This window comes from Oratosquilla oratoria, chromosome 11 (assembly GCF_046742065.1).
Source record: "Oratosquilla oratoria isolate Oo_2021 chromosome 11, ASM4674206v1, whole genome shotgun sequence".
NCBI classification, from domain to species: Eukaryota; Metazoa; Arthropoda; class Malacostraca; order Stomatopoda; family Squillidae; genus Oratosquilla; species Oratosquilla oratoria.
The window spans coordinates 51,062,516-51,070,543 of NC_134787.1; positions in this window are offsets into that span (position 1 = coordinate 51,062,516).

Below are 8,028 nucleotides of genomic sequence, written 5' to 3' on the forward strand. Positions count from 1 at the left end.
ACGATTTTATTCAGTCGAGCAATATATACCCCAGCAGTGTTGGGTCGTCCCGTCGCAGCTAGGCTTCAATGGTTTCTTTCTATCTTCTCGTCTCCGAGTGCAGATCGGCGGGTCTCCGAGGGAGACAGTCCCCCCCCCCCTTTTTACCTAAGGATGTAAGCAACCTAGGTAACCCACGTAAGTAGTGGAAATTTTCCTTAGTTGGGTGCGAGGATTCCGAGTTCCAGTGGAATCGGATTTTTTATTTGAGGTGAACCTGTCGGTTTAGACTTTGTTCATCTCTTTTTCTTTCCCCACCCTTTTTATCTACTTACGTAATTTTATTTCGGGGGTTTTATTTTAGTTAGGTCACCTTTTCTTGGGAGACTGAATTAGGAGTCGTCAGGGACTTGCCCGTCTTCTGGCCCTCGTTATCTGTTGTTTTTCTTATTTTTATCTATACGTGTTATTTTCATCTGTGTACCTGTGTACGCCTAATTAGGTCAGGAGACGACGCCCAGATTCTGCAGGATGACCTTAATAAGCTGTTAACATGGTCGGTGAAATGGCAAATGAACTTCAATATCTCTAAGTGTAGCGTGTTAAACGTAGGGCTACACAACCCCGAAAATAGATACAACTTAGATAACACGTTTTTAGAAAAATCTGAGTGCGAGAGGGACTTGGGAGTTCTGGTGAGTCCGGACCTTAAAACCAGGAAGCAGTGTATTAGCGCCAGTAATAAAGCTAACAGAGCATTAGGCTTCATTGCTAGGACGGTAACGAATAGAAGTGCAGAGGTAATTATTAAACTCTGTCTAGCGATAGTTAGACCCATCCTTGACTATGCGGTACAGTTTTGGTCTCCGTCCTACAGAATGGACGTAAATTCACTAGAATCAGTACAGAGAAGAATGACCAAAATGATACAAGGACTCGGAAATTTGCCTTACGAAGAGAGGCTTAGGCACCTAAACTTACACTCTCTGGAAAGACGCAGAGTGCGGGGTGATCTAATAGAAGTGTTCAAGTGGATCAAAGGCTATAACAAGGGTGATGCAAACAAGGTCATCATAATAAAACAACAGGGCAGGACTCGCAGTAATGGGTATAAACTGGACAAATTTAGATTTAAGAAGGAAATAGGCAAGAATTGGTTTACTAATAGGGTGGTCGATGAATGGAATAAACTTAGTAACCATGTAGTAAGCGCTGAAACTATCAGTTGTTTTAAAAAACGATTAGACAACTTTATGGATGGGGATGACAGGTGGTGATGGATACGGAGCTGCCTAGTGTAGGCCTTATGGTCTTTTGCAGTCTCCTTTATTTCTTATGTTCTTATGTTCTTATGTTCGTAGGGTTGTAATAGAAAAAAAGAAAAATTACGTGAATTTTAAAAAATCTGTTTCTATCTCGTTTTATTTCAAAATTGGGATTAAATCTTGTTCATTAACTATTGTTCATTATAGTAAACTTTGTTTTAAGGAATTTGTGTTTGTTTTTGTTTTCTTTTTGTTGTTGTAAATAAATATTTAAAATTCACCCCTCTTTTAAAGAACCTGAATACGACCGGGATAGGGGTTTGGGGATTACTAGAAAAATTCCCATTCATTTTTGTTAAGTATTTAAATATTCTCCTATCCCCTTTTGTCGTTATATGACAATATATATATATATATATATTTGGATGATGGAGAACATAAACACAGGGGAAGGCTTGGAACCCTAAACACTCTAACGTTTCGTTCGCGTAGAACTTCTTCAGAGAGTGTATGTAGAACTGCAATTGAAGTTTATGTACTAAATCTAATTACCTTTTCGGATACTTGGGAAAGGTCGTTTTTCTGGCGTGTTTTAGAATTAAACAAACTAGTATTTTAATTCTAAAACACGCCAGAAAAACGACATTTCCCAAGTATCCGAAAATGTAATTAGATTTAGTACATAAACTTCAATTGCAGTTCTACATACACTCTCTGAAGAAGTTCTACGCGAACGAAACGTTAGAGTGTTTAGGGTTCCGAGCCTTCCCCTGTGTTTATGTTCTCCATCATCCAAATAATTTGTCTAAAATACTTATCAATATATATATATATATATATATATATACTGTATATGTGTGTGTGTGTATATATATATATATATATATATATATATATATATATATATATATATGAGCCATCACCGTCGGAAATGCATAATATAGAATATATAAACACTCATGGGAGTCTATAAAATCGTGAACGGCAATAATCATGGGCATCCGCAGAGGGGGGCAAGAGGGGGCATTTGCCAGCCCTACCCCCTAGATTTTGTGGAAAATAAAAAAAAAATGCAAGGAAAATACAAAATGAATAAAAAATTACACGGAAAATGCAAAATGAATAAAGTAATGTGTGCATTTATCAACTGTTTATTACCGTAATTTGAAATTGTAGTATAGTGCACTGGGCATAGGACTAATGTGAACTAGTGCAAGGGTGGTGTACTGCGTGCCCGACTCGCAGACGCCTCCAACTACAAGGACCCCTTTCATACTTTATACAAAGCCCCCCTGTATGTATGCGCGCCTACGGCGCCCAATGCCTTCGCCCACGGTCAGTTGCTCTGTAGATTCCTTGGGCACATGACGTGCCCCCTCTGTACGCATAACCTACCGATCAATAAACCCCCGAACCACACAACTTGTTTCACTGCCGCCCTTGCAACATGCTTGCGAAGATGGCGCAGTGAGTAGGATCTTGCAATTGCAAGCAACCTTGCAAGCAACCTTGCACTTTGCAGCGGTGGAACACAAATGTGATTCGGTGCGGTTCGGTAATCAGCGGCGTACAAGTGAACGAGTGCTGTTACGGGCGGGCTGGTTAGTGAAGAGACGTTACGTATAACGGATAAGTGCTTAAGAACCAGCTCACTTCTAGAAGCCACTGTAGGACTGAACTATCTGGTCAGGGCCTAGATAATTCATAAGACTAGAAGTAAAGGTAACAAAGAAGATTCCAGGAAAGGAATATTAAACTAGCGGTAAAACTAGTAAATGAAATTATTAATATGGAAAATATTTACAGGCAATCAACACAAAAGAGAATGGGTAGTAGGGTCAATGGGACCGTTACATGATTATAAGAATATGGAAATTATCGTTCAAATAAGAAACAAGATACGTATACAATATGGTACTATCTAAGTACAAAGAGATCAGGAACATGCATCAGAATAAGTAATAAGTACAAAAATAAGTATAAAGTAATGCAATGTATATCAGACACGTAATGTAGGCAAAAAGGGTGATCACTTCACACCAATCGTCTCATGAGTCTAAACTTCCAGTTTTTATCAAGAGATAAGATATGCGAGAAAATGACGAGGAGTGAGCGATTTCCACCGCTTATATACCATTGGACCGGAAGCGGGATACTTCCGGGTGAGTGTGCGAGTGAGTGAAAGGGGGGGAGGAGGGTAAGTTAACACACGTCAACATGGGTAGTTTTAAGACCCTGGACTCGCTTGAACAATCTACTTATTTAGTAACTGTCAATTCTGTGCGCTCCGAACTATTCAGGATTTCGCTTGTCTGTTTGTTCTACAAGAGTGCGCACCTTTCTCCGCACGTAGGCAAGATTACATATAGTGGACGGGCGTTACTGCTTAACATTGTTACAATACATACATAGACAAGAAATATGAACATAGTTATGTAATACAAAGGAACACAATTCTATAACATAATTACACATATGACGTAATATCTAATATTACGTTACACCTCCACCGTTTGGGAAAGCTTTTCACTTTCTGTTGAAAAGCTATGTTCTAGAAAGGACGTCGGCTAAAACATTAAAGACGCCTTTTATATGATGAATTGTTAGATTAAAGGGTTGGAGAAATATACTCCAACGTGTAAGTCTCGGATTCTTGTTTTTCATAGTCTGTAGGAACTTTAAGGGGTTGTGATCCGAATATACTTGAATGGTAGTTGAGGAACCCAGGTAGACTTCGAAGAGGATAAGGGCCTGGACCAAAGCGAGCGTCTCCTTCTCAATTGTTGAGTAGTTCTTCTGCGCAGGGGACAGCTTCTTGCTGTAGTAGGCGATAGCGTGAAGAACTTCATTGTGTTCTTGCAAGAGGGCGGCACCGATACCGGTCTCGCTGGCGTCGACTTGCAGAAGAAAGGGTCGTTGGAAATCGGGTGCCCTTAGAACTGGTGCGTTAGTGAGAAGGGACTTCAGGTTTTTGAAGGCCGTCTCACAGGTCGGTGTCCACACGAAGTCGTGGTCTTTTCTCAACAGGTCAGTCAATGGTTCTGCTACATCTGAAAAATTTGGACAAAAACGGCGATAATAGCCACTCATTCCAAGGAATCGACGTACCTCTCTACGATTAGTGGGTGTTGGTACATCATTGATGGCTTTTATCTTGGCGTCTATTGGCAACACTTGGGAATTTCCAACTTTAAATCCCAAATAGGGGACCTGTGTATGTCCGAAATCACATTTGGACAAATTGATGGTAAGGTTTGCTTGGTCTGCTCTATAAAAGAAATTATTTAGGTGTTCAATGTGTTCTGTCCAAGACTGACTAAATATTATCACATCATCTAGATAAGTTTTTACTCCTGGCAATCCTGCAACAAGATTACTTATCATTCTTTGGTAAGTGGCAGGGGCATTTTTAAGCCCAAATGGCATTGCTCTGAATTGGAACAATCCCTCTTCCGTAATGAAAGCGGTAACTTCTCTTGAGCGAGGGTGTACAGGGATTTGATAGTATCCCCTTAACATATCCAACTTGGATACATACTTGGCAGTTCCTAGACTGTCTATGATATCATCTATCCTAGGGATAGTATGGGCATTGATTTTCCTGTAGTCAATGCACAGGCGATAAGAATTGACAGATTTAGGGACAAGAATGCAAGGAGATGCCCAAGGACTACTGGAGGGTTCAATTATTCCCTGTTGAAGCAGAGTGTTTATTTCTGCTTTTATGAACTCCTTCTTTTTTGGATTGACTCTATAAGGGGCTTGTTTGATAGCCCTTGGCGAGTCTAGAATTATTTCATGTTCTATCAAAGAAGTGAATCTTGGGGAATCTAGAAATAATTTTGGAAAACTTCTTAAGAGAGAAAGAATGTCTTTACCTTGTTTCTCAGATAAGTGTCCTACTTTTATCTGAAGATTTTGTAGTATCTGAGAGTTTTCCAAGGGAATCTCAGGAGGATTAGGCAGGTTATCAGGAGGCTCTTCCGATTCTATTGTGGTAGAGCTGTAAATTGGAATTGGATCTCTTGAATGATAAGGTTTTAAGGTATTTATGTGACAGAGACGGGAACTCTTTCTTCTGTCTGGAGTTTTGATTATGTAGTTGAGATCACTGGCTCTGGACAAGACTTCATAGGGTCCTTTGTATTTAGCCTGCAATGGATCTCCTGGTATGGGAAGATAAAGTAACACTTGATCTCCTGGAGAGAAAGTTCTAAGTTTAGAATTTTTATCATACCGACCTTTCATTACTCGTTGAGCATTCGTCAAGTTCTCTCTTGCCAACTTCCAAGCTTCTAACAACTTCTCGGTGACCTTGGACACGTATTTCAAAGAAGGAACTGGTGGTTCTTCTTTCATCCATTGTTCATGAAGTATCTTTAGGGGGCCACGGACTTCATGACCGAAGACTAATTCTGACGGGCTGAATCCAAGGCTTTCTTGAATTGTTGTTCGGGTGGCGAACAACAAAAAGGGGAGTCCGTCTTCCCAATTTCGAGTGTTCTCAGCACAGAAGATTCTTAACATTGTCTTGAGCGTTTGGTGAAAGCGCTCTAGAGCACCTTGTGATTGAGGATGATAGGCGGAGGAAGTTACATGATTTATACCTAGTGTTACAAGAGTTTCTCTAAACTTGTTGGAAAGAAAATTACTTCCTTGATCACTTTGAATGTTCTTGGGAAATCCTACCATAGTGAAATATTTCAACATTTCTCTGATTATGTTTTGAGCTTTAATATTTTTCAAAGGAATTGCTTCTGGAAAACGAGTGCTCATACACTTGATTGTGAGAATGTACTGATTTCCTTTACTTGAAGGAGGTAAAGGTCCTACACAGTCAATAAGAACTTTTTTAAATGGCTCTTCCATTACAGGAATGGGATGGAGTGGAGCTTCTACAATTTTCTGGTTGGGCTTACCTACAAGTTGACATGTATGACATGTTTTACAATATTGGGCAACATCTTTGACAACCGTGGGCCAATGGAAATGTTGGGTTATGTTGAACAAGGTCTTTCTTACCCCTAAGTGACCTGCTAAGGGAGTATCATGAGCCAATCTTAGAACATTATTCCTGAAACCAAGAGGGAGGACTATTTGATTCCTTACTTGCCATGGCTGGTCAGCGGTTGCGGTGGATGCTCTCCATTTTCGCATTAGGACTCCGTTTTCTATATAGAAACCTCGTGACATATTTTCAACTTCTTCTGGAGATGAAACAAACTCGTACAAATTTTTAAGAGAAGGATCTGACTTCTGTTCTTTGATTAATTCTGCTCTAGATAGAGAAACTGGTGAAGAAGAAGATGGGTCAGTTTGGGAGAATAGGGATTCTAAATTATAGGTCCCCTCTTCAGATTTCTTGTACTGAGATCTGGTTACAGCACAAGCGGGAAACAACTGTAAGTTATCTGAAGGTTCTACTGAGGTCTTAGGGTTATTTGTTATTAAGGGAGAAATGACTTTGCTTCCAGCGATGTCATTGGCCAACAATAAGGATATTCCTACTATGGGAAGAGAGTCTACTACTGCTACTTTAACCATTCCGGTTGTTAAATCAGACCGCAAGAAAACATTATGTAATGGACATTTTACAATTCCTCCAACTCCTTCTATCAATATATCATAACCTGTATACGACTCACCCAGATTCTGCAAGACAGAATTTAAAATCAGACTTTGCTTTGCTCCTGTGTCTCGGAGTATGGAAATAGGATATTGTTGTGAACTACTACTATGAGATATAGTTCCTGAAGATACAAATGGTTTGAAACAAGGATCATGATCTGATGAGGGGGGTTCTACATTACTTGACAATACCGGCTTCTTTGGTAGTGTATCCTGAATAGAGGATTTTGAATCGTCTGATTTTATATTACTTACAAGAGTTGGTGTCTTATTGGAGAATGAGGGTGTCAGTCTCTTTCTGCAATTAGAAATGTGATGGCCAACCTGTTTACAATATGAACAAGTTACAGGGGGATTAGTCTTAAACCTTTCCATTCTTTGCCAAGGTTGGTTTGGAGGATATTGATTGAAATCAGACCTGTAACTGAAATGTGATGGGCTAGACTGATTTTCAAAGTGTTTCTTTGGGGACCAAGGATCAGAGTATTTTGTTGAATCTGGAATATATGACTTTGACTTTTGGGATTCCATTTGTCTTGACTTAGGTTTATGATTTAGTGTGAACTCATCAGCCAATACAGCAGCTTTAGTTAAAGTTTCGGGAACATGATCATCTATAAAAATCCTAAGATCTGTCTCTAAGGTATTCTTAAACTGCTCCAATAAAATCAACTGTTTAAGTCTATCTAAGGTGTCCGTTTCACTAGCCAAACACCACCTATTGAATAACCTCTCTTGTTGAGCCGCATATTCTACGTATGTTAACTGAGGTGTCTTCCTATAATTACGGAATTTCTGTCTATAGGCCTCTGGTATTAGTTCATAAGCTTTTAAAATACAAGCTTTCATATTATCATACTCGCTTTCTGCTTCTGAAAGAGAAGTATAAATTTGCTGAGCCTTACCCTTAAATTGTGTTTGAATGATTAATGGCCAATTTTCTTTAGGGATTTGTAACTGTTGCGCCAATTTTTCCCACTGAAGAAAGAAAATTTCTGGCTCTCCTTCTGAAAATTTGGGTAAAAGTTTTACATACTTGGAAATATCTATATGACCTTCCTGAACTACGGGTTGTCTATCAACAATCCTAGCTTCTACTTCTGCCTTCTTTAATTCTAACTCTGCCAATTTGACTTTAGTTTCGCTCTCTCTTTCT